Source organism: Triturus cristatus, chromosome 8, assembly GCF_964204655.1.
Source record: "Triturus cristatus chromosome 8, aTriCri1.1, whole genome shotgun sequence".
Taxonomy (NCBI): domain Eukaryota; kingdom Metazoa; phylum Chordata; class Amphibia; order Caudata; family Salamandridae; genus Triturus; species Triturus cristatus.
Genome location: NC_140591.1, coordinates 229,783,782 through 229,811,667, shown reverse-complemented (window position 1 = coordinate 229,811,667; position 27,886 = coordinate 229,783,782). Strand labels below are relative to the sequence as shown.

Sequence of the window (27,886 nt, the reverse complement as noted above, 5' to 3'; positions counted from 1 at the left end):
CAAAGTGAGAGTGATGTTCTTGAAAAGGGACTAGGTTTTGTCCCCACTGCACGTTTTGACCGATTCAAGTTACATTGTGAACTATCTGAGTTTTTTAGAAAATTAAAACTCAAATTCTTTTTTGAAAGACATCAATCAGAAGTCCTTGCAGATCATTCCAGCGATACTGGGTTACGCTTGAAATCAACTTTTGTTCCTCCTCCACATACAATACCAGCGGAGATAACTGCATTCGAACAGGCAGTTTTTAATGATGTGGAAACCTTCCAAAACCAAGGGACCTTTAAAAACATGAGTTCCATTGACTTCCAGGCTCTACAATCACTCCGATCCAATAAACTTATCGTGATCAAACCCGCAGATAAGGGTGGTGGGATCGTGATTCAGAACAGCACTGATTATGATCTGGAATGCAAACGTCTACTTGGTAACACTAAGAACTACATTCCACTGACTACTGACCCTTCTCCTATTTTGAAAGATACTATTTGTAATCTGGTGGAATGTGCTGAACACAATGGTTATATCAGCAAACAGGAAGCGGATTTTTTGTCAAAGGGTAAGGGGATAGTGCCCTACTTCTATACCCTCCCAAAGACACATAAGAACATATTACCTCCACCTGGCCGCCCGATAGTATCGGGTATTGGCTCTCTTTTAGAGCCTCTCTCAATCTACTGTGATTATTTTTTAAAACCAATAATCCAGAATACGGTCACCTATCTGAGGGATACAAAAAGTTTTTTGGCGTCCCTTCAAGATTTATCATTTGACAATGACAACACCATCCTTGTATCATTGGACATTGAGAGTCTTTACACCAGTATCCCCCAAGACGACACCATCAAGGTCATAGGGGAAGCTTTAGACTCTATTAATTGGACTTTTCAAACCTCAAAAAGCTTTGTAATTGATTGCGCAACATTGGCCCTGAAACAAAATTTTTTTGAGTACCAAGGTACATTGTATCTCCAATGTACGGGGACTTCTATGGGCAGCACATTTGCGCCTAGTGTGGCGGGGCTTTATGTTTACGATTTTGAACGCAAACATATCCTGGACCCTACCAATCCATTCTCTTCATATCTCTCCTTTTGGAAGAGATATATAGACGACATTTTTATCGTCTGGCAGGGCCCTGAGAATATCTTACGCGAATTTTTTGCATGGATTAACACACGTGATCCCAATTTGCTATTCACCTACTCTTTTGATAGCCATGAAATGATTTTTCTGGATGTGACTGTGTCCAAGGTCAATGGTATGCTATCGACCCGAACATATCACAAACCAACAGCAAAAAATAACCTCCTTACATTCTCCAGCTTTCATCCACGTCCGTTACGGGAGAATTTACCGTACGGACAGTTTCTACGGATCAGGCGTAATTGTAGTAAGCTGTCTGATTTCCGTATGCAGTCTCGGGAACTCTCTGAAAAACTACAACAGAGAGGTTACCCTGAGAAGATTGTGACAGCTAGCTGTAAGAGGGCCAGAAATCAACCACGTGAGAATCTACTGTGTGATTATCCCAAACCATCTCAGACTGTTCCACTTACCTGTGTGACAACTTATAATGTCGCCTCCAATGCTATTTCTAAGTCCATCAAGAAACATTGGCGTATCTTGGAGAGCAACAATATTAAGTGGGATAAACCTTTATTTGCGTACAAAAAAGCGACCAGTCTAAAAGACTCCCTTGTCCACACGAGACCACGGAATTCCGATGTTCCCACTGATAGGTCTGTCCTTAGTGCTTGGGGCCTACCACCTGTCTTCGGACATTTTCCCTGCGGGTCATGTAGTATTTGTTATCTCACTTCTACTACCAAAACCTTAATTTTGGAAGCAGGCAAAATTTGGACGCAAAGGAGCCATACCAATTGTAATACTGCTGATGTGGTATATCTAATTACTTGCCCTTGTGACTTAAGATATGTGGGAATGACGGCACGAAAAGTGAAGTTACGAATTGGCGAGCACCGAAGCAACATCCGATGCAAGAAAAGTACCACTAAACTCACTGAACACTTTTTACGTTTTAACCATACAGTGGATGATCTGCACTGGACTGTGATTGAACAGGCTAATCCATCGTTTTTGTTCGAGAAAGAACAACGTTGGATTTACCGTCTTTCTACACATGTATCTGGTCTTAACGATAATATCCCATGGGGCTCCGTTTTGAGACGAAAATGAGTAGCCCTATCAGTGAAGTCTAGGCGAATTCTACCCTTGAGCTTAATGATGACTCCAGCATACATACGACCCTTGACTTTTCAGTTGCCGATTAGACTATCCAACAAATGGGCACTAAATAATTTCAGTCCAACGAGGGTTTAGTTTTTAATTTTAATACTTCACATGACTCGTTCTGGTTGTCACGTGCGAGATCGATTACTCACTAAAATTACACTCTGAGTCAATGTCCCCAGTCTGTGATTGCGATGTATTTGTTCATCTGTCTATCGACGCATAAAGTTTTAAACTTTTCAAATCTTGAAACACTCAGCGCTCTAGTCTTCCCTTGAGTCTGTTGTTTGTTTCTCTCATCTTTACACCAACCGGATTTCCGGATAATGGCGAGATCTCGCCTATTTTTACCGCGAAGAACGTATCAAACGCTGACTCCAGGCGAGGTGGTTTCATTTAGGTGTACGCGCCAGGCAGGTGACTTGGAAGATGTAAGTACCAAGGATGGGCTTTTTCTTATTCCTTTTGGCCCGCCGCGCAAACTTACGTGATGGACTGATTTGGGTTTCGGGTTATTCATACCTTTCCCGTTTATCCCTAACAGTTGTCCTGTAGTCCCGCCACCCACTGTCTGCCTAAGGAGCACAGCATTATCTTTTTACATGTGAGTGCCGTATTTTTTCATTTGGTTACTAGTGCCTATTATTGCAATTTACTGGTTTGGTTTATCTTTTAATACTCGTCGGTCAATGCATCGATTGGAGTAGTCTCCCTAAACAGGGTATATATGCATTCAGCATTTTTTTCAAGCATACTTAACATTAAAGCATAGCCAGTGGGCATGACATATTCTAATCGACATCTTGTCCCACGTTTAACACTGACTTCAATCTGTTGTTTATATAAAGTACCACATAATTAAGAGTCATTGATTGATGTGTTGCACTTTATGTGATTATTCCCATACAGGTATCCTTTCGAGAGTACGGAAGGAACACAACGAAAACCGTGAGTGTATCGGTTTCCAAAACACCTGAGGTTAGGGTGGGCTTTAGTAAGCCTATACCGCCCTGGTGCATTTCCGGTTAGGTCCTGATGAAAGCTTGGTAAATCATACACGAAAAGCTGAAACATGTCGACCACGATGACCATCACTGGATGTTTCTGACTCATTAATAGTCAAGATTATACATCCGTCACTGTTTTTAAAGTCTAAGCCCCATCCTAATTAAATTGATTGGTGGATGGATCTTGACATTTTAACCGTTTATTTTCACTTTCACTTTCACAAATTCCCATGAACTTTTTAGTCTTTCTTTGTTGCTCCGCCTTAAATATAGCGTCGTAGCACACTGGCGGTACACAAGGTACCTCCAGCAGAACCCCATGATGAAGCATGTCATCAACTATGTTGATGAGTGAGGGTTCACTAATCACTCCAGATTGACTTGCAGTGTCATTATAGTTTGTGTTATTCAGACTCACTTGTTCTGTTATCATTACACTCTTTTGTTGTTTTCTTCTTCTTTAGGTTGTAAGTTGCGCAAAATCAAAATAGAGTATACCACAAATCGATAGCCATAGACAGAATGCTCAAGGGAACAAGGGGAAGCAACCACAAAGAGTCCCCAGATCTTCAATTAAACAAATTAATTGACGATAAACATGTAAGAAAAAGGTTTGTTCCCGAGCATAGACAAAGTCAAACAGTCCAGTGTAGTTTGACAATCGACAAAAATCTAGTCCAATCCCTTTGTGTGAGGATTTATCTTTTCTTTATTTTCTCAGTTGTCCTGATCACATATTCCACAGCATCAAGCCAGAACTGCATGCGGCCAACACGTGTTTCGTCTTGGGGTAATAACACCCCCACGACTTCCTCAGGGCTACAAACAAAATAAAAAAGCCTTTTTCAAAATATAAAAGAATAGTAACACATCGATAGAGTTGCATTTAGGTGATAGAGCAAAAGAACGACCTTAAAAAACCCAAAGACTCCTCAGTGAGTGTTCACTAAAAAGTGTTGTAAAATAAGTTAATTTGTTTAATTGAAGATCTGGGGACTCTGTGTGGTTGCTTCCCCTTGTTCCCTTGAGCATTCTGTCTATGGCTATCGATTTGTGGTATACTCTATTTTGATTTTGCGCAACTTACATCCTAGCCACAACTTGTGAATTCAGAATTTAGGAGTTTGTCACTACAAAGACATATAAAACTTAATGGTGCATGTCCAACTTTTTAAATACACTGCACCCTGCACTATGGGCTGTTTAGGGTCTACCTGAGGGGAGACATATCTATCAAAAGGGAAGGTTTAGGCCTGGCAAAAGGATTATATTGCCATGTCAAATTGACAGTTTAAAACTGCATATAGGCTGCAATAGCCGGCCTGTGACATGTTTTTAAAGGGCTACTTAAGAGGGTGGCACAATAAGTGCTGCACGCCGACTAATAGCATTTAATTTACCGGTCAGGGGTACTTGTTGTATCACTTTACTAGGGACTTATAAGTAAATATGTGCCAATCAGGAGCTGGTCAATTTTACCATGTTTTAAGGAGTGAGCAGAAGTCCTATGGCACTGGTTAGCAGAGGTAAAGTGCACAGAGACCTATGGGTAACAAAAAATCAATTTCAGCAAACAGGAGGGGTCCCCGCCACACAGACTTCACTGGTGGTACCATGATACAGTACAATAACAAAAGGGTCTTTTCAACTACAATAATGTAAGGCGTACCAGCACTAGATAAGCTACTCATGCACAGCACTAGAGCTGTGTTCACGGATTTATTAGTAGTGTGCTGTGCAAGGATCACTGGGAAACAGTGGCCAGTGCAACAGACACCCTAATGGAATGACTGCACAAATAATACAGTCTATATCACTGAGCCCTATGCCAGCCAGCCTAGAGTAATATCCAAGTAGTTTTACTTCGCATATGGCAAGAAATGCAATCCATATAGGTAAATTGGGGTTGGAGGAACTGAGGAAAATAACTGTTTTCTACTGTAAAGTTTTGTTAACTTAAATATAAATATACTGATTCAATAAGGGGACAGAAGGGGCGCCCTAAAGTAACCATGTTCACAACAAAATACCATAAAATAAACTGACAATTAGTCATTTACTAGATCAAACTCTATAACTGACTTTCTTAATAAATGAACACCAGCGGCTGACCTTCAAGGTGTTCTATATGCTTTTGTTTCATGCAGGACGCTCTGCCTTACCGGAGCCTTGCAGCCTTGTCGCTTTCTTACCAAGCCAGCCTGCTGTGAGGGGAACGGCAGTAACCACGGACTTCAGCCCCCAGGAGGCCACAGGGGGTCGCGCTGACTGACGCGCAGTACGCGCCTTGAGGCACCTATATCACCGGTAGGCGCTCACGCAACGCGGGATGCGCGTGAGCAGCACCCGGGCGAAGCCCGGGCCAAGGGCGGGCCCATCCTTGCCCGTCCGAGGCCGAAAGAGACTGGGCTGGGCCTACGCTCTAACGTCCTGAGTAAGACAAGGTATAGTGCCTTTTTGACCTTTAATATTAATAATGGCTAAACGTCTGAGCTTAAGGGACAAGGTGAATGGAGGGGTGGGAGCTACCCTGGATTCATATTTGACAAGAGCAGCGAGTGTACTCTCGGATGAAATTGAGCGTACTGAAAGGCGATTATCCTTGGATGTTGGGAGCCTAACACCGGGAGTCGTTCTTGAAGCCTCCGATGCCCCTTCCTCACCCTTTCATGAAATATTACTAGGTATACCAAGGGATCTTATTCAAGGAGAAGTAACCCCTCCTCTAACTGTTCCACTTATAGGTTCGCCCCATGACGATAGCCTGATGGTGCTTCCTTCGGATTTCCCATCGGTCGATCCCATTCCCCTCCCAACATTACAGGACAATTGTACTAGAACAGGAGGTACGGTGGTTTCTAACAAAGCAAAACAGACAAAGCCTACTCGGGTAATTAAATCGAAGTCTAATGCGAAAAAACAACTTGTCCACTCCAAAACGCTGAAGGGTTTTAAGGTGCCCATTGACTCTTCTAACATCTTAACACAGTCTAATAATCTTCTTTGGGAAACTATTGCTACAAAGATAGGTAATGTAATGGCACCAGTTTTAACAAGGTTGTCGCTCAAGGAAAATCGGATGACTGAACTGGAAACCCAGAATCGCCATAGACTTATTATTGCTAATGCCCATAACAAGGATGATCAACGAGTTGGAGAGTCTGAGCTTAAAAATCCGACTGTGGTGACCAACAAATCCCCACCATTGCTTGGAGATGAGGGGGACATTGTCAATCATTTGACAGAGTTCATTGTACCATCCTCTCCTGAACTAGGTTTGAATAATCGTGCATCCAATTCTGACTTAACAAATAACTGCTCCAGGAATGTATCGAAAGGGGGCCCTTTATGTACCCTGGACTTAACATTCAGAATTCAAAATGCTAGAAGCAAGTCTGGGGGAAAAAAATCAAGCTCCACTAGACATAGAGCACAGTTTCATCCAATGCCATTTCATCCTGTTCCAGCTGCTGCACCATTGGCTATAGTTTTAGCAAATGTTCCCCAGTTAAGAGCTAAACAAACAGAACACTCAAGTCATTTATTGGACAAATGTTTATACTGGTTGATAAATAATATGAATATTACTGAAGAGGGGGGCCACCAATTAGCCAATGAAATTATTATGGCTAGGAGGGTGGGGTGGGTAGTAACGCAGAAGAAGTTGTTTGAAGGTGACAGTGTTATTATCAATTTTTCCAACCCAAGCGTCCTACCAAATATACTGACTAATCTTTTCCCTCCCGAAACCAGGAGCTCCTCAATAATACCACTCACTCTAGAGTTTTTTTATAGCAGACCTCCTCCTCCAAAGTGTCCCCTACGTGGATATAAGGTCCCTTCGTTTAGGGTAGAAGAGAAGCTATGTGCAAAGGAGGGGAAATTAGATTGAACAATAGATTTAATGTCTTGTCAGGTTTGGAGGATTGCGATTGACGGTCAGGTACACATCGTAATTTCGAGCAGAAGATAAAAGCTGAGATACCAAATGATAGCAATTTATTTTGGGGGAGAAATATAACTGTTGATATAGCCAACACCCAGATTGGGACAAACGACTCTTGTCTTCCCAGAAAGCAAACTAGCATCCAGGAAGTAGTCCAGGACCTATTTAGCTCTGAGGAAATTTCAACCCAATTGGTAGCTGTATCGAACACAAAGGTAGTACCAGGGTCAGTAATCGAACCAAGACACCAATGTTATCCTGGTGGGATTAATGGTCCTGACGATATGATTTCTAATAATTGCAAAATATCAATGTTATCATGGAACATAGCGGGACTTGGGTCTAAATTATCATCGCCCGACTGGTCTAATTTCATCGGCAAATATGATATTTGTATCTTTCAAGAGACATGGTCGGTGGACCCAGTTTTTCGTACAGGCTATCTTAACTTTCAGGTTCCTGAGACAAAGAAAGACAAAGGTCGACCAACAGGGGGACTTGTTATCTGGGTCCGGCAGGCTCTAAGTTACAAAGTTCAATTACTACCAGTTATAAACAATAATATTCTTGCAATAACAATAAGTTTATCTCCAGGTTGTAATATTGATGTTTATAACATTTATGCAAGAGGTCAAGTGGGGGGGCGTAGTTCAGAAGTAATCAAAGCCCTAGATGATATAGTGGAAGCTCTTCCCAGTAACATATTGCCATTTATAGCAGGGGATTTTAACACGACTTTTGAACCGTTAGGGCAAGAAGACCTAGATCTTACTGACGAGGAAGATATTAGATGGGGTATCCCCAAACTTGAGCTAATATCTATAACAAAATGGACGGAGGTGGCCATACAAATGAAGGGGTTGTGTATGGGGAAAGGTTTAAGGGCTGCCAATGGTCGTACACCTTCCGATAGACAGGGTGCTAACACATATGACAATGGCTAGAGGTCTAGTCGTATTGACTATCTGCTAATTAATCTAAAATTATGGCAATGTCTAAAGGATATGGTGATAGTGGGACGCTTAGAAGGTGATCATAATCCCCTCTGCTCAATATTTAATTTTCAGGCGGGGGTTGAGGTAACAGTAAATAAAGGCGTAACAACATCCGATTTAATCCTAACCAATGATATGCGCCATCTTAAATGGAGTAAAATTATCAAACATCCTGACACCCTGGTTGCCATAATTAAAGATGTCAATAATGCTCTAGCAGGTATGGGTGCTAGTATTAAGCAATCGGATTTCCATTTGATTAAGATCGAAACCCATGTTAAGCTCTTCTCCAGATTAAAATCGTATTTTTATAAACCGGGATTAGGTAAGAGCGTAAAGAACAAGAAACCTTGTGGATGGTACAATGGCGCCTGCCGAAAAGCCCGGGCAAAGTTGGGTGAAGTATTAAGTGAAAGGGACTTTGATAAAGTAAGAGAGGCACGGGATAGTTACAGGAAAACACAGATTGAGGCTAAAAAGCAATGGGATCAATGTAGATGGCAGGAGCTGAGACAAGCATGTAAGGCCAAAAATTCGAAATCATTTTGGGACATCTTTAAATGGGATAGGGGGGGGATGTCCAGATCCTCCGCAGAATAATGTAGCCCAGAATCAATGGGTTGATCATTTCAAACCACAGTACGCTAGTAGTCCCGATGAATTGTCAAACAGCATATTTCCTCACACATTTTATTCTGGTGTGGTTTTTACCCCAGGGGAAGTTGATATAGCATTGGATGCTGTTACAGAGCGTAGAGCACCAGTAATGGATTGTATCCCAGCAGATTTTTTTTTGAAAGAAAAGACAATCTGGCGCCAGTATATTGTCATCTTGTCTAATGCTATAGCACATGGAGCAGCGGTCCCTCCCTCGTGGAAAGGGGCAGAGATAATACCTGTATATAAGAAAGGAGATAAAGCTGTTGCAGGTAACTATAGGCCTATTAGCCTCATTGACTCTGAGGAAATTCAAATACGGCCTCGTCTTTCCTTGTAACACCATTATGCTGTTGCCCTCACTCAGGCCCCTTCAACCTTCATAGCGTTTCTTTCACGCTCTATACTGTTGCACATATTACACGACCTTTCCTATTTCCCTGAGCTAATTCCATTCTGAGACCCTGCTCGAAGCAACTAATCCCCTAGATAACCATCTATTGACCCTTGGTGACCGTTCTCGGCCTCTCCAGTTGTTTTACGAATCACCATCTTCAACACGTAAACACGTCCTGTCGTAAATTAATTTACCCAAGGAATGGCTATGCCACTTGACCTATAGGGTCGGGTAGAGAACACGACCTTAGGGAAGGAATTTCTATTGCCCATTATCCTGTATCTTGTACAAAGAATGCTTTCTTGTGGATGATTTGTATTTTTATTGCACATGGAGGGGGTTGTTGCTTTAGGGGATTCAAGCGCTACAAAAGACTGTGAGCCACGGATTGAAGTGGCAGTCTCCTGAGAACCTACCACTGATGTACTTCTAGGACAACTGTACCTAGCTGCAGCTAATAAATTGAAGTTCCTATGCCAAGCAGAGTGTTCCGTGTCTCTGTAATTTGGAAGGCGAACTCAGAAGATTTCAGGCGTACCCTGCGCCGCCAGGCTTAAATACCCTGGTTCTTCAATTTGGTGCACTCTGTGAAGCCGCTTCAGAGGTCGTGGGTCCAGCCCGAGGATCATGAGGAGCCCCGCAGGGAAATTCCGGAGGACGCGCACCACGTGATCGACCCCTGCATGTCGTAAGTGGACCGAAGGTTTTTACCGTGTGGCTTCTCCCTTCCAACGGCTGAAAAGACCTGCTGCCCTGACTGCGGCCACGCTTTGGCTCCCTTTGGTAATTTGTATCGCGAGACATCAGACGGACCTCTGTTGGCGTACGGAAACACCTGGTTAAGTTAAGTATAGTGGCCACTCCTTACTAGAAAAGATGGTGTGTTACGATGGCCACAGAACAGCAGTTTTGAGCTCAATATTTTAGATAATTTGGAGAACACCTTGTTTAAGCGAAAAGCCCGGCCGGCTATGTTTGACACTCTTTGCTTATGGCGTAAGGAGGCCAAACAGAAAGAAATAAAACAAGCTAAAAGAGATAGGAGGGATATGTCTATTTTGCAAGCTGCGCAACAGTTTAAAAATAATGAAACCGATCATGCGATTGAGGTCTCAGATAGGCAACATCGTATGGCAGTAGATAAATGTTATCCAGTGTTGCCAACTTCCCCTACGGAGAAAAATGTGGACCCTGAGAAGGATCCTTTAATGTCCCATCTGTTGAGATTACCCCCGCCCTATGCGCAGGGAGCTAATGTACCTTTTGGATTACCGCCTGCCCCCGGCGCGAATGCACCTCTATTGTTAGCACCTGCCCCGCCTGTTGTCCCACCTGTCGCTCCCCAACCGGTTCCTGTACCCCCACCACAGCTTTCTCTGACATTGCCGAGCTCTCCCTTACCTTCGGCTCCCTCCGTAAATGTTACTTCCTCTTCTGCCCCGCCTAATATTCTGTCTCCTGTCCTAATGACGAATTCTCCCTCTGCTCGGAGGCAAATGATCGATACCGTTTCTGGCCTTTTGTCCCCTCTCTTTGGGACATCTTAAATGACCCCTGTTCCTCCTCGTAGACAAACTCGTAGCCAGCTACCAGGTCCGGAGGAACGGGAAGTGCTAGATCTTCAAGCCCGAAGGTGGATCACGAATGGCCCCCAGTATAGTATGCAAGATATTATGGTAACCTTTCGGCAGTGGGAGGCACCAATGCAGAGATATGTTTTTGATACTATGTGTAATATTTTAAGTCAAGAGTGGGAGGATATGGGATTGGGACCAGCGCCTCAGGGCCTGCTCGATGTACAGACCGAGTTTGATAAAGGGCTGATTGTGGGCGCAGAGGTTGAGGACGCGGTAGGAACGCTTGTCACGTTTATAATGCCTGCCGGTCCTTGCCAAAACGCGATTCCTCCGTCAGGCGAAGATTAAAACACTATCCCATGCGAGAGGTTCCCCCAGTGTGGAGAGAGGAGATTGCAGCTCAGGGCGCTAATCCTATCATACCTGCCCACTTTCAACGCTTGTGGGTACACGTTCCGTGGAAACGATCTGAGGTATTGGCCCTTAAGGAGTCGTTACCGGACCCCCGTAAAAATCCTGCTGGGTATTACAAAGAGTTGTCCCAAACTGTCGATGCATGCATTATGAATTTGGCCGATATAGACATGCTAATGGGTAATGTGGTCCCACAACCGTTATGGGCTAGGATTCGGAAGGAGAACCATGCGGGGGAACTGGGGGGTGATTGGGCTGCCATACTCGCCGGGGACAGACTCCAAGTGGGTGGTGCCAAACCTGAGCCTTTAATTACAGAACTCCCGGCTAGGATCATTGCCTTACTGAAAACTATGATGCCCCCTCTGCGAGTTAATTGGGATAAGTTAACAGCTTGTAAGCAGAAAGCGGATGAAAACGTCTCTGATTTCTTCACTCGTTTCGAGGAGACGGTCATCGGTCATAGTGGTCAGGATATGAGCACGGAAGGTGGCCAACGATTGTTTGTAGACAAATTTGTGTCAAATTTGGTTCCGGAAATATCTAATAAGTTGAAGAATTCCGAAAATGCGTGGGCGGTCTCCTCTTCGGCCCAGATATTGGCTACTGCCCAGTATTATGAAAATAGGGATAAAGAGGAAAGAGAGAAACTTGATAAAAAGACCAAAGAGTTGAAAACAAAAGTTCTTTTGCAACAAGCTTATCCTCCTCGCCCTGCCCAACGTGAATATCAGCCGTCACCACAATTCCAGAGACAGTTGCAGAGGTCTGGGCCTTTCGTTCCCCGACCCCCACTGGGCCAAAATCAATGTGCCTACTGTAAAGAAGAAGGCCATTTAAAGTATAATTGCCCGGTTTTGTTACAGCGCACGAGCGGTATTCCCGCGTCACGAGGCCAGGGTGGTTATCAGTCAGCACCAAGAGGTAGAGGGCGGGGTACGCAGCCTAATAACCAACGTCCCATGCCCCCTGGAAACTCCACGAATTATTTTGATCAGCAAAACGTTCAGTCTACCAACTATTACAACAGGGATTACTATACTGAGGATGAGAGTCAGAATTCCCAACCTAGCTAGGACAGCCATGGACAAAGTAAGGGAGTAGTATCAGTTCCAGTGGACCAAAGTGGGCCTTATGTTGACGTGGAAGCACTAGGTGTTACAGAGCCATTCCTATTAGACACTGGTGCAACAAAGAGCTCTATGATTCACTCTAAACTCCCTGGGGCACCTTTGTCTGGCTGTACAAATGTTTCTGTAGGTTTCTCTGGCGCCCCAGTTCAGAACCCCGTTTCATGCCCTTTGCCCATTTCAATAGGTCCTTACAAATTGGAGGCCCCGCTCCTTTTAACAACTGGTTGTGGTGAAAATTTGTTGGGCTTGGATTTATTGAAGAGATTGTACGCAACATTACACTGTTCCCCTTCTGGTGTACGTCTTACCTTAGGTAAGTAATTGACCTCACCGATGTACTTGTCTAAAGATCAGCTTCCCCCTGAATTACAATCTCTTCCAGCCAGCCTCTGGGCCACCGCCCCCAATGATGTGGGCCTCCTACGGATTCCTCCCTACATTGTAACACTCAAGCCTAATACTAAATTTCCTCGCATTCCACAATATAAAATTTCCAGTGACGGCGAAAAAGCTCTTTTGACCATAGTTCATGATTTGGTACAAAACGATGTAGTTGAAGAGACTAGGGGAAATGTATGCAATAGCCCTGTTCTGCCTGTTTTTAAACGAACAAACCCTTCTCAGCCACCTGTCTATCGTTTTGTGATTGATCTCAGAGAGGTCAACAAGATTGTGGTACCTCAATTCCCCGTTGTCCCGGATATTAATGCCCTGCTGACAATGATACCAGCCTCAGCTTCCTGGTTTTCTGTCATTGACCTCAAAAATGCTTTCTTCAGCATTCCCATTGCGGAGGAAAGTAGGGATATTTTTGGCTTCTCCTTAGCAGGCCGAAGCTTCCGGTTCAAGCGAGCTCCTCAAGGCTATTGCGAGAGCCCCTCCATTTATAGTCAAGCATTGAAATCACAGCTCGATACTTTGTGTCTATCACCAGGGGCCACTCTCATTCAATATGTGGATGACCTGTTGGTCGCAGCAGATTCTGAAGACACTTGTAAAAAGGCTACCATTTCACTGTTACGCCACTTATCTGACCACAACCACAAGGTTTCACCATCAAAATTGCAATATTGCTGCCAAGAGGTAACCTACCTAGGTCATCTCTTGTCAAAGGAGGGACGGCGATTGACCCCAGAACGTATCCAAGCAATTGCCCAAATGCTATTCCATGTACACAAAAAGAGGTGCGTGCCTTTTTAGGTATTACCTCTTATTGTAGACAATGGATCCCCAATTTTTCCCTCCTGGCAAAACCCTTGTTGGCACTCACTCTTAAAGATACACCACACCCGCTTCCATGGACTGCGGAATGTCAGAAAAGTTTCACTGATTTACGCACTGCCTTGTGCTCTGCCCCTGTGTTAGGTACTCCTGATTACAGTAAGCCTTTCACACTCTATGTTTATGAGAAAGAAGGTTGCGCGTTATCAGTTTTAACGCAACGATTTGGGGACAAGCAACGCCCCTGTGCCTATTTTTCAGCCACGTTAGATCCAGTGGCCAAGGCATTACCTAGTTGTTTGAGGGCTACAGCAGCAGCAGCAGCCGTTTCCATTCGCCAGTCTGCTGGATTGGTATTAGATAATACCCTTATTGTCATGGTACCGCATGCAGTAGACACCCTCCTAAACAGAAAAAAGACTCAACACCTCACGAGTGCCCGCCTTTCGGGGTACGAATTGACGCTCTTGGCTAGCCACATACACATTAAGCGATGTAATACATTGAACCCGGCAACATTGCTGCCAATTCCAGTAGAAAATGACACTCAGGAGCAACACTACTGCTTCCTCCGCACGGAGGAAGAGACAAAAGGAAGAGTTGATTTAAAGGATACTCCACTCCCGGACCCGGATGGGACCTTATGGGTGGACGGCTCTTGTTTTAAGCTTCCCAATGGTGAAACGACCTCAGCCTATGCAGTCACTACCTTATACACTGTTGTAGAAACAGCGCATATTATACATAACTCAGCCCAGGCAGCTGAATTGATAGCACTGACTAGAGCTTGTGTGTTGGCTGAAGGAAAAAGGGTGAATGTGTATACTGATAGTCAGTATGCGTTTGGAGTGGCCCATAGTTTTGGCCGCCTGTGGAAGGAAAGAGGGTTTCTCACATCCCATGGCACTAAGATACGGCATGGCCAATTGGTAAATGACCTCCTTGAATCACTCACCTTGCCCACTCAGATAGCGATTGTGAAGTGTAGTGCACATAAGAAGATCACTGATGATGTAGGTCAAGGAAATGCTTTCGCAGACCACATAGCGAAAGAGACAGCTAGAGACACTACAAGCCGCATGTATGTTGCGGGCTCTGCTAGATGGGTTGCACAAGGAGGGATGTGTGAGAATACTGTGGACAGTGTGAAAATGATCCAGGCAGAGGTCACAGAGAAAGAATTGAGTATGTGGAAAGAAAGTATAGGAAGGTTGGATGTGACAGGGTGCTGGACAGACTTGTCGGAACATCAACGCTGGTTATTACCAGATGCTTATGTACTCCCAGTAGTTACCATGGCACATGGTCCAGCCCATATTAGCGCTAAAGGTATATGCAAGCTTCTGGCTCCGGTATGGAAGAATGTGGGGATCCCTAAATGTGCAGGCAATCTGGTTAAGCATTGTATTGTATGCTTGATGCATAACCCTGGGAAGGGAACACCAACACCAGCAGGACACTTTGCTCCCCCAACTTACCCTTTTGAGGTTTTACAAATAGACTACATCCACATGGAACAATGTAACAATCTGAAGTACGTTCTTGTTGTGGTATGTGCCTTCTCCCGATCGGTAGAGGCCTATCCCCTGAAAGATAATACTGCTCTATCCACGGCAAAAGTCCTTTTGAAGGAGTTTCTGCCAAGATTTGGGTTACCCAGAATTATTTGGAGTGACAACGGGAGTGAATTTGTGGGTCAGATCATGCAGAAAGTATTTACAGGCCTCGGCATTCAGCAAAAATTCCACGCAGCAATCCATCCTCAGTCAGCAGGTTTGGTGGAATGCTATAATGGCACCCTTAAGCTTAAACTGGCGAAAATACAAGCCAGCACGGGTCTTGCCTGGCCTGATGCCTTGCCCTTGGCTCTCTTATCCACCAGAACAACCACCCATTCCCGTATGGGACTTAGTCCTTATGAGGTTGTCTTTGGACGCCCTGCAAATGTTTGAGGAGTCCCAAGGCCAAAGAAATACTCAGAGATAGAGCATCCATTGTTAATTGACTATTTACATGATCTAACCACTAAGTTACGTGTCCTTCACCAACAGGTACAAGATACTTTGCCCCAGGCTTCAACGGATCCTGGTCACACCATACAACCGGGAGACTGGGTCTGCGTCAAAAACTTCCAGAGGTCACAGAACTTGGAACCTCTCTGGCGAGAACCTCATCAGGTGCTACTGGCGACGCGTACTGCAGTAAAGGTGGTCGGCAAAAAGAACTGGGTACATGGGGTACATTGCAAGAAAGTGCCCCTACCATTGCCTTATGATCAATGGGTTCATAAACGAATTAGTGACTCTGAAACCGGAAGAACACTAAGATTTGGACTATTCAGCGATGCGCGCCTAGACTTTCCTGGAGCAGGACAAGACGACGACGAGGTCCTCCAGACAGCTATACCACCGGCAGTGAAATTGGACACTACTGAACCACATCTCCTTTTCCAAGAGCAAACTGTACCTGGTTCTCGGAGGTACGATTTGAGGCCCAGACTGAACAAAATACCTCAATAGTGCTTCATTGACTTTGTCTTTATCCCGATTTCCACATGATTGCAGGGCCGTGATCGTAAGTCTCAGACTTGTGACCCAAGATGTGTCTCTAGGCCTGTGGGACTTGTAAAAGTAAAGAACTACAGACAATCACAGCTGAGTGAAGCAACCTCCCGTCACAGGCAATTTTTTAGAGCTGGAAATAACTGTTAACAAGGGAATGAACAAAATGCAAACAATGAGCACAAAGCCTTGTAAATTATTGCATAATCGTTTTATAGTGACTTTAATAATATTGATTTTGATATGTATTATATTGTCTTGTATAGGATGGGGACTACACGTAGTTTTTACACAGCCTACTCCCAAAGTTACGGTTGAAATGCATACACATGGCACTCTACCACCTCATGTTGAGTCAAGAAGGAGTGAATTCCGCAACAACACATTTGTTTCCATGCTACACCAACATCAATTGGCCACTAATGCGATGAACTGTTGGGTTTGTGGTCTTCTGACAAGTTCGGTGAATACTGGAATGCCATACATTACCCTTCCTTTTTCATTTAATGGCTCTTGTAGTGCATGGTGGGAATTGAGCGCCAGTTGGGTATTTTCTGGAGATGGGGATACTCAAGAAGTAAGGATCTTGGGAGTACATCTATACCATTTATGTTGGCGAGACAGAAAAAGGATATATGGGACGGATAGTGAGAAGTCAGAATATGCTGATCGCCAAACCAAAGCTACGGATTTGTATTTTCTGCCCTCTAATAGAACCTCTCGAAAAGGACAAACTTTCTAGTGGTACCTGGACAAGCACCATTCTGTATTAGGAAAGGGGGTTAGAGTATAAAGGTACAAGCAATTGCCAACATATTGTGACATTGAATGGGACAGATTGGCCTCGCATGGTTCCCTCACGCAATACATACTTCGTGTGTGGAAATAAGGCTTACACTTCTCTACCTGGTAATTGGAGAGGCACTTGTTATATCGCTTGGTTGTTGCCCCCTACATATATAGCAGATGCCAAGCATCATTTACAGAAAAGAGGGGTGGCGTCTGATCAGGATACGTCAGGACAAGAAGTCGGGGATGTCTTGAAAGGACTCCTTCCATTCTGGGACTCAATAGCCAACAGTAGAGACATAAGGCAACTAATTTGAGTTGTAGAAGCCACTGTCAATGACACAGCTGGAGCTTTCAGTAACATCACTGCAGAACTCGCTGCTGACCGCCTTGTCACGCTTCAGAACAGGATGGTATTAGATATCATCCTTGCTGACCGTGGGGGCGTATGCAGATTGATCGGATCTAGCTGCTGCATTTTTATTCCAGACAACGCCCCTACAGTATACCAAGCCATCTCTAAGCTACATAAGATCGCTGAGTCCGTTCACCAGGATGAAGGGAATTGGTCTCTGATGGGATGGTTTGGGGGACTACTGTCTACATGGGGATGGAAGATTCTTACCTTTGTCGGAGAGACTTTGGCTATTCTCTTCTCATGTTGCCTTTGCCTACAATGTGGTCCAGCTATATGCGGGCTCTGCGCCACCCTGTGTGTTCCAAATCCGGTGGCACAGAAAGCAGCGGACACAAAGATAAAGCTGCAACAACAGCTTGTAGATTTCATGGCTATTGAAGTCGATTCAGATTAACAACAGCCTCTGGTTTCTTTGCCTGAGTAATGGCAAAAGGAGGGTCTGAGGAAATTCAAATACGGCCCCGTCTTTCCTTGTAACACCATTATGCTGTTGCCCTCACTCAGGCCCCTTCAACCTTCATAGCGTTTCTTTCACGCTCTATACTGTTGCACATATTACACGACCTTTCCTATTTCCCTGAGCTAAGTCCATTCTGAGACCCTGCTCGAAGCAACTAATCCCCGAGATAACCATCTATTGACCCTTGGTGACCGCTCTCGGCCTCTGCAGTTGTTTTACGAATCACCATCTTCAACACGCAAACACGTCCTGTCGTAAATTAATTTACCCAAGGAATGGCTATGCCACCTGACCTATAGGGTCGGGTAGAGAACACGACCTTAGGGATGGAATTTCTATTGCCCATTATCCTGTATCTTGTACAAAGAATGCTTTCTTGTGGATGATTTGTATTTTTATTGCACATGGAGGGGGTTGTTGCTTTAGGGGATTCAAGCGCTACAAAAGACTGTGAGCCACGGATTGAAGTGGCAGTCTCCTGAGAACCTACCACTGATGTACTTCTAGGACAACTGTACCTAGCTGCAGCTAATAAATTGAAGTTCCTATGCCAAGCAGAGTGTTCCGTGTCTCTGTAATTTGGAAGGCGAACTCAGAAGATTTCAGGCGTACCCTGCGCCGCAAGGCTTAAATACCCTGGTTCTTCAACTCAATGCAGAAGGTCATGGGCAGATTAGTATTGAGCAAGGTGCAGGCTTGGGTGGACGAGCATAATATTCTGTCTCCTTTGCAGGCAGGGTTTCGTCCCTCTACGAGTACGATAGACCAAATATTCTGGCTTCTAACAATATATTGGCGGTCAGTGGTCTTGGGCAAAGAAACATTATATGCTGTGTTCGTTGACCTTAAGTCAGCATTTGACTTAGTCCGCGTTGTAAATTATGGCAAGTTCTTCGGGAGATGGGGATGGCTCCAGTGTTGTTATTATTGATCGTCCGCTTACATGAGGATAACTTTGCCCGGGTCCGTTGGGGGTCACAGGGTGATGTGACAGAAACTTTTCCCATTGAAAGAGGAGTACGCCAGGGATGTGTTCTGGCCCCTACACTATTCTCGCTCTTCATCAATGGAGTTGCAGACTATCTTTCCCAGACCCCCACGGATGCGCCGGTGTTGGCAGGTATTCGTATCCCTAACCTCATGTTTGCGGCTGATACGTTGATTATCTCTAAAACACCGAGCGGTCTCCAGAGGGCCCTCCAGCGGTTTGAGGAATTTTGCCTTATACGTGGATTGGAAATTAACGCTGCTAAGACTAAATTTATGTCCTTTAAAGAGCATAAATCTTTCAGGGTAAGAGCGTATATGAATGAACTTCCCTTAGAACAGGTCAATGCCTTTTCTTACTTAGGTGTTACCCTCCAGAAGGATATGTGTTGTAAAAGGCAACTTGACCTGGCTGCCTTAAAACATCATCAGCAAGCTGGGATCCTTTTAACTAAATGCAAAACCTCCCATATCAAACCTATTAGCCCCGCATTAGAAATTTATGGCATGAAGGTATTGAGCTCGGCCCTATATGGAGCTGAGTTATGGGGGTTCGAAAATTTAAGGCATCTAACTATAGCAGAGAATGCATTTCTACGCAAAATAACTGGTGTTCCGCAAAGTACTCCTTTGAGGCCCCTTTTCTTGGACCTGGGAAGGAAAGCAGTAGCAGATATGGCCAAGCTTCGTCCCTTGTTATTTTGGCATAGAATATGGTGCACCGAGGAACTAATACATTATGCTCAGGGCCTCACTGATGTTATCCAAGCAGATTTCTACCATAAAATTAAGTGGCTTAAGGAGATCCGTTCTCTGTTAGTCAGATTGGATATGACCGCATTATGGGACGATCCCTCCACAGCTGTCTTTCCTTCAAAGAAGATCTTGAAGGAAAGGTATTGGGAAATGGTTTTCTCATCAGCTTGTTGCACAGGACTCTCTTCCCATCTTACTGGACGTTTCTTAGACTACAAGTCTTGGCCTGCATTAGAGAAGTATTGGGATCTTATTGAGAAACCGTATGATCGTAAACTCTATTTTCAATTTAGGGTGGGTACTTTGCCAACAAAGCTATTTACCGCTAAGTGGGTTGGATCAACTAATGATAAATGCTCTATGTGTTTGGACCAACAAGAATCTGTATCTCATTTACTGTTTTTTGGCCCACTATATGTGACTCCACATTGTAAGTGGGTAAAACCCATATGTAATGCTATGGGTATTAGAAGACACGTAGAGGCTTTACGAATATTAGGTACCGATTCCTCTCCGCCCATAGCCATTGCGATGGCAACATTTTTTAATTGGGCATGGTCCATTCGTTCACAGATACTACGTTTAGGCAGATAGTGGTTAGTTCGGTGGACGACTCTGTAATAAAGTAGTTACCCACTTATGGTATTAGTCTTGTGCTTACTGAATTTAATCATGCTGCTAAGAGATTAATTTATTACTTTTATTTCGCTATGGCAATGATAAATAATTTGTATGAAAACTATTGATGTGCGTTAGTAACAAATTTTTAAATTTATAATTAACCAATTATTATAATTTTTATTATATAACACGACAGTTAACTTGAGGATTTAATAACATTTTAATTATTTATATAAAATGATTGAATATGGACGTTCTTATTATTGAGCTGTATATGGAACTAATGTTGATTTTTCTTTTAATGTCTGTGCTTTTATGACTTAACTGTCGAAATAAAGCTTTATGAAATTAAATGAAATGTTTCATGCAAGTCATGTTAGCTGAGTCTATTCACTAGTGCATTATTCAGTACATAAAGTAGTACTTCTGTTACACTACTTCACATACTCACAAATACAATTTGTTAAGGGAAGGGCAGACATCTACATCTAAGCCTCTCCTGTCCCTTAGGTGAAGAGTTTTCTGCCATAAGTGGGGAGAATTCCGCATGTGAAGATATTTGCTTTTTTGGTGTAAAGGTGGGAAGGACAACACAGAATCTCTGGAAAGTAGAGAATATCTACTACAAAATGAGAGGAGTAAAGGAAAAATTAAGGAGGCACACAGGGAGGGATGTCCTTTGGGTTTTTCTGGGGTTCTGGTGGAATGTGGAATCGTGGGGGATGGTTCTGATGTTACCAGTTGCTCCCTGACCTGGAGGCCAGTGGTCGTGTACCATTAAACTACTGAAACACTTACCTGGGCTCCGTCTTTTCAGTGGCCAAGAGGATGGGATGGGCTGATGAATTGAGTGAGTGAGTGAGTGATAAGCACCAGACATGTTCCATCAATGTACGAGACTGGATCAAGTTACAAAACCTGTCCATGTACACATGGGGTTGTCACATTTTTCTGCTCTAGTCAGTGTCAAGTAAGTCAAAGACCATGTGGTGGTATTGGTGAATGGGAAAGTTTTCAATAAATCGAGTGTGTCAGTTGTGCCGGAATCCATGTCTGAGTTTGTATGTGGAAGGTTTGAGAAAACAGGTTTCGCATGTCAGAGACCCAATACCAATGAAGTATTTCTTCAGCATCCTCAAAGGCACAACAGCAAACCTTCAAGGTTCAGCGATTTTGTGATGTGAATCTGTTAATACAATTGTTCTGATTACTCATTATCTTTCTGTGACAAGTGTATAATAGTAGCACCCATGCGCTCATTGGTATATGTGGTTTTTTTATGCCCTTGCAAACATGCAAACACAAAAATACACCTACAAAATGGTAGGTCTGTTGCTATTCATCAAAGTGACACCCTACATCTGCTCCAGTAGTACTATAGCAGACTGTTCCTGTATATAAAATTAATATACAATAATTTAACATATAAATACTTCTACTAACTTTTTAACAACCTTTTTTTATTTTCCCCAATATATTAGCATAGGAAGATCTCTGCACGTACTGTTGAGTCTCTAATAAAGTATAGGAACATGTCAAAAAAAGGTTATTTAGTTCAAAATGATTAGTAAAAATTCCTTTACGTTAAATATTAATGTAAAGTATTTTTATATATTTATTTTAACTATAACACTAAATAAAATGCAACAGCACTATTACATAAATTTGGAATTAAATCTTTAACCAATTTAAATATAGTAAATTCTATCAAAAAATTTGAATTGTGACATTGCAAACAAATCTCTCAAGCAGGTGAATCTCCCGTCAGTTTGGACTGCTGGGTGGAGGCCAAGGGACGTTCACTTATTGCAAATCTCCACTACAATAAAAGTATCCACTCGCACTTTTGGCATGAGTCTGGACTACAACAGTATACTTCATACAAGGTATTCTTAGTTTTTCTGCAGATAACGTCCAGGAAAAGCCAGAAAAACATACCTACCTTAAAGTCCCCAGCCACAGCTCGCGACACAAAAGAAGGACCAGGCATCTACGCCCCCATTCCCGCCCTCCCAACTTGATAAGCATAACAGTAGTTTTCATTTTGCAGACAGGCTAACACAGTCCATTTAGGAAGCTTCTCTTAAAAATGAATACGTTCGTTATTGTTTGAAATTTTATTTAGAAACTAATGTATCTGAGAACGGATTCTAATAATCCTTTTATTACCCCTTGCTTCGCCTGAAATGATCAATCGGAGCGATTTATTTACACGCTTTCAAACTTTTACGTGAATAGATACTACTTTTTAATATTTCATTACTGATAGGCATGTTTGAGCATTTTCGGCGTGAAAATAACCCCCTTCCAACATGGCTGTCTTGTATATTATACATTGCCAGCGGTCCGTGGAAGGTCCTGGGAGGCGGTAAGCAAAAGCAGGGGAGTATATCCTGTGCGGTGCCTGCAACAAGCAGATGTAGCCTAGTAAGTACAAAGTGGTTCTCGGAAGGTCGGGAACACTTTTAACTGATCTCGTTTTACGAAACGTACTGCCTGTGCTTGGGACCGTTACTGCAGCTCTGTGTATTGCTAACTATTACTTCTGAAAAAGTTTGACATTTTTGTGTCGCAGTGGTTGTTCCTAGTCCTCCAAATGGCGTTTGTCTGCCTGATGTTTTGGAGGTGGTGGAAGCAAGTAATTCGTGAATGCATACCATCAGCAAGCTGAGTGACCGTGATAAAAGCGCACTGTAATGATCTCTTTCTTCCCTTAAGATCGATTACGAAGATTTAATTGTCGTGATCCGCTGACTGTGAAGAACTGGCTTATCAAAACATTTGCTACCCTAGTGCATTGATAGAATGTAAGGGGCAGATTTATGTTTCCTGGCGCATCCCTGCAAATCAGCAGGGATGCGCCAGGAAAGATGCGTCACGAAAGTTTACCCTTGCGCCACAATAGATGCGCCGCATTTACAATGCAGCGCATCGATGCGCAAGGATAAACAGATGCGTGACGCATCTGATGGCGGAAGGTTGGCGCATTGCTGGAGTTGCGTCGCAAGCGCGACGCAGCTCCAGCAAGGCTCGGGGGTGCCCTATCGTTACAATGCTGCGTCAATCCTTACGCCTGCTTCAAGCAGGCGCAGGGTTTTGACGCAGCATGGCTGGAAAAGTGACTGAGTGAAATCTTGTAGATTTCACTCAGCCACTTTTCGGAGGCGTTCCTCCACCGGAACACCCCCCTCTGTGCAGGTACGCCCACATGTGGTGCAAGCTTTACAACGTGATGCATCTCCCTAGATGCGTCACGTTGTAAATGGGGCGCAACATGGCGCAGGGTTTACGCCGCCGCTGCGTCACAAAAGTGACGCAACGGCGGCGTAAAAGTGGCGCAAGTCCGATATAAATCTGCCCCTAAGAGTTTAGTCTACCTTGTTGCAAAATGTACTAGATATGCTTTAGTTCCATTATAGGCACAAGACCCCCACCCACACCACAGCAGAATAAGCATGCATGAATAAATAAACAACACAACTTTTTTGTTTGGAGAAAATATTGCTGCAGGTTTATTCCATACAAAAGTATGCAATATACGGTGGGTTATCTTACGGGCGATCCAAGGGCAGGCAGCCGTACTAACCTATGCTGCCCTGCCCGCCTGATGAGCCAAGCACTGTGGAAAAACCCAATCAGCGCTACCCTTATAGGGGTGATCCCCTTACTGGATCACGTGACACATTGGTCCCTTATTACTCACGCCCCTTTCAGGGCGGAGCGTAGCAAGGCAAGCCCCCGGTTGTTCAGGCCCACAGCCGCATAACGGACTAACGGGGCGCCAACGTCATTGTTCCAGGACCCTCCCCTGAGGCTCCTGTGATTTGGCTCTGGCACCCCTATTGTGCTCTTGCAGAGGTATCCTTCTGTACACAGACTGCTTCCAGATCGCTCTGTAACTCCGCCTGCAACGACAAAGAAAACATTACAACGTCCTCTGAAATTCCCCTGCCTGTCCCATGCCGGGTACGCGGTAGGGTGGGAAACGGCGTGAAGGGCAGCAAAGAGGACCAAAAATGGGGGAGGGAGGCCTAAATACCCCTCCTCATCCCCCGGTGCGCCGGACATGACGAGTCTGGCGTGCCCTGAAAGGGGACTTCTCCTGGAAACCCACAGAAAAGAGGGGGGGGAGTGCCCAAATGCAACTAAGTGGTAGCCACCCTCTGAGGTGGCCCCCAGTGGGGGCCGAGGGCAGCTGCATAGTTCCATTATAGGCACAAGACCCACACCACAGCAGAATAAGCATGCATGAATAAATACACGCGTTACAACAAACAATTGATGGACGGAATGCTGACAATGCAGACATTCTCCCCCAGTCAAGAGATCTGGGTTAAATCCATCGTTCTTTTGCCCACTACACCACCCCAGTTTAGACATGGCCATATGCAAATCAGTCTTGACCCTGTGCCTCATGGGAACAGTCCAGCCCGAACTGCCAAGCCATGTCTTCACTGGACCAGAATCAAGCATCCTAGGACCGGTTTCTGGCTATCAGCCGTCATCAGCCAGGATAGCTTGACTCCAGTGGCGTAGTGAGCACGGGTCCCACGTCTGGGAATACCCATCCCACTTAGGGCGAAAAGCGTTACAACAAACAATTGATGGACGGAATGCTGACAATGCAGACATTCTCCCCCAGTCAAGAGATCTGGGTTAAATCCATCGTTCTTTTGCCCACTACACCACCCCAGTTTAGACATGGCCATATGCAAATCAGTCTTGACCCTGTGCCTCATGGGAACAGTCCAGCCCGAACTGCCAAGCCATGTCTTCACTGGACCAGAATCAAGCATCCTAGGACCGGTTTCTGGCTATCAGCCGTCATCAGCCAGGATAGCTTGACTCCAGTGGCGTAGTGAGCACGGGTCCCACGTCTGGGAATACCCATCCCACTTAGGGCGAAAAGCGTTACAACAAACAATTGATGGACGGAATGCTGACAATGCAGACATTCTCCCCCAGTCAAGAGATCTGGGTTAAATCCATCGTTCTTTTGCCCACTACACCACCCCAGTTTAGACATGGCCATATGCAAATCAGTCTTGACCCTGTGCCTCATGGGAACAGTCCAGCCCGAACTGCCAAGCCATGTCTTCACTGGACCAGAATCAAGCATCCTAGGACCGGTTTCTGGCTATCAGCCGTCATCAGCCAGGATAGCTTGACTCCAGTGGCGTAGTGAGCACGGGTCCCACGTCTGGGAATACCCATCCCACTTAGGGCGAAAAGCGTTACAACAAACAATTGATGGACGGAATGCTGACAATGCAGACATTCTCCCCCAGTCAAGAGATCTGGGTTAAATCCATCGTTCTTTTGCCCACTACACCACCCCAGTTTAGACATGGCCATATGCAAATCAGTCTTGACCCTGTGCCTCATGGGAACAGTCCAGCCCGAACTGCCAAGCCATGTCTTCACTGGACCAGAATCAAGCATCCTAGGACCGGTTTCTGGCTATCAGCCGTCATCAGCCAGGATAGCTTGACTCCAGTGGCGTAGTGAGCACGGGTCCCACGTCTGGGAATACCCATCCCACTTAGGGCGAAAAGCGTTACAACAAACAATTGATGGACGGAATGCTGACAATGCAGACATTCTCCCCCAGTCAAGAGATCTGGGTTAAATCCATCGTTCTTTTGCCCACTACACCACCCCAGTTTAGACATGGCCATATGCAAATCAGTCTTGACCCTGTGCCTCATGGGAACAGTCCAGCCCGAACTGCCAAGCCATGTCTTCACTGGACCAGAATCAAGCATCCTAGGACCGGTTTCTGGCTATCAGCCGTCATCAGCCAGGATAGCTTGACTCCAGTGGCGTAGTGAGCACGGGTCCCACGTCTGGGAATACCCATCCCACTTAGGGCGAAAAGCGTTACAACAAACAATTGATGGACGGAATGCTGACAATGCAGACATTCTCCCCCAGTCAAGAGATCTGGGTTAAATCCATCGTTCTTTTGCCCACTACACCACCCCAGTTTAGACATGGCCATATGCAAATCAGTCTTGACCCTGTGCCTCATGGGAACAGTCCAGCCCGAACTGCCAAGCCATGTCTTCACTGGACCAGAATCAAGCATCCTAGGACCGGTTTCTGGCTATCAGCCGTCATCAGCCAGGATAGCTTGACTCCAGTGGCGTAGTGAGCACGGGTCCCACGTCTGGGAATACCCATCCAACTTAGAGCGAAAAGCGTTACAACAAACAATTGATGGACGGAATGCTGACAATGCAGACATTCTCCCCCAGTCAAGAGATCTGGGTTAAATCCATCGTTCTTTTGCCCACTACACCACCCCAGTTTAGACATGGCCATATGCAAATCAGTCTTGACCCTGTGCCTCATGGGAACAGTCCAGCCCGAACTGCCAAGCCATGTCTTCACTGGACCAGAATCAAGCATCCTAGGACCGGTTTCTGGCTATCAGCCGTCATCAGCCAGGATAGCTTGACTCTAGTGGCGTAGTGAGCACGGGTCCCACGTCTGGGAATACCCATCCCACTTAGGGCGAAAAGCGTTACAACAAACAATTGATGGACGGAATGCTGACAATGCAGACATTCTCCCCCAGTCAAGAGATCTGGATCTGGGTTAAATCCATCGTTCTTTTGCCCACTACACCACCCCAGTTTAGACATGGCCATATGCAAATCAGTCTTGACCCTGTGCCTCATGGGAACAGTCCAGCCCGAACTGCCAAGCCATGTCTTCACTGGACCAGAATCAAGCATCCTAGGACCGGTTTCTGGCTATCAGCCGTCATCAGCCAGGATAGCTTGACTCCAGTGGCGTAGTGAGCACGGGTCCCACGTCTGGGAATACCCATCCCACTTAGGGCGAAAAGCGTTACAACAAACAATTGATGGACGGAATGCTGACAATGCAGACATTCTCCCCCAGTCAAGAGATCTGGGTTAAATCCATCGTTCTTTTGCCCACTACACCACCCCAGTTTAGACATGGCCATATGCAAATCAGTCTTGACCCTGTGCCTCATGGGAACAGTCCAGCCCGAACTGCCAAGCCATGTCTTCACTGGACCAGAATCAAGCATCCTAGGACCGGTTTCTGGCTATCAGCCGTCATCAGCCAGGATAGCTTGACTCCAGTGGCGTAGTGAGCACGGGTCCCACGTCTGGGAATACCCATCCCACTTAGGGCGAAAAGCGTTACAACAAACAATTGATGGACGGAATGCTGACAATGCAGACATTCTCCCCCAGTCAAGAGATCTGGGTTAAATCCATCGTTCTTTTGCCCACTACACCACCCCAGTTTAGACATGGCCATATGCAAATCAGTCTTGACCCTTTGCCTCATGGGAACAGTCCAGCCCGAACTGCCAAGCCATGTCTTCACTGGACCAGAATCAAGCATCCTAGGACCGGTTTCTGGCTATCAGCCGTCATCAGCCAGGATAGCTTGACTCCAGTGGCGTAGTGAGCACGGGTCCCACGTCTGGGAATACCCATCCCACTTAGGGCGAAAAGCGTTACAACAAACAATTGATGGACGGAATGCTGACAATGCAGACATTCTCCCCCAGTCAAGAGATCTGGGTTAAATCCATCGTTCTTTTGCCCACTACACCACCCCAGTTTAGACATGGCCATATGCAAATCAGTCTTGACCCTGTGCCTCATGGGAACAGTCCAGCCCGAACTGCCAAGCCATGTCTTCACTGG

The 27,886-nt window shown here is 45.0% G+C and overlaps 1 protein-coding gene across 2 annotated transcripts in view; it reads left to right on the top strand.

Annotated features, from left to right (window-relative positions):
* Window positions 1–22,535: 22,535 nt before the first annotated feature.
* Window positions 22,536–27,886, top strand: part of CCDC82 (coiled-coil domain containing 82) — a 149,598-nt gene continuing 144,247 nt past the window's right edge. The window contains exon 1 of one of the 2 annotated variants that reach the window (XM_085621427.1): window positions 22,536–22,619. The gene's annotated coding sequence lies outside the window, so the exon portion shown is untranslated. The remainder of the gene's footprint in view (window positions 22,620–27,886) is intronic. The other variant, XM_085621428.1, reaches the window with a different exon arrangement.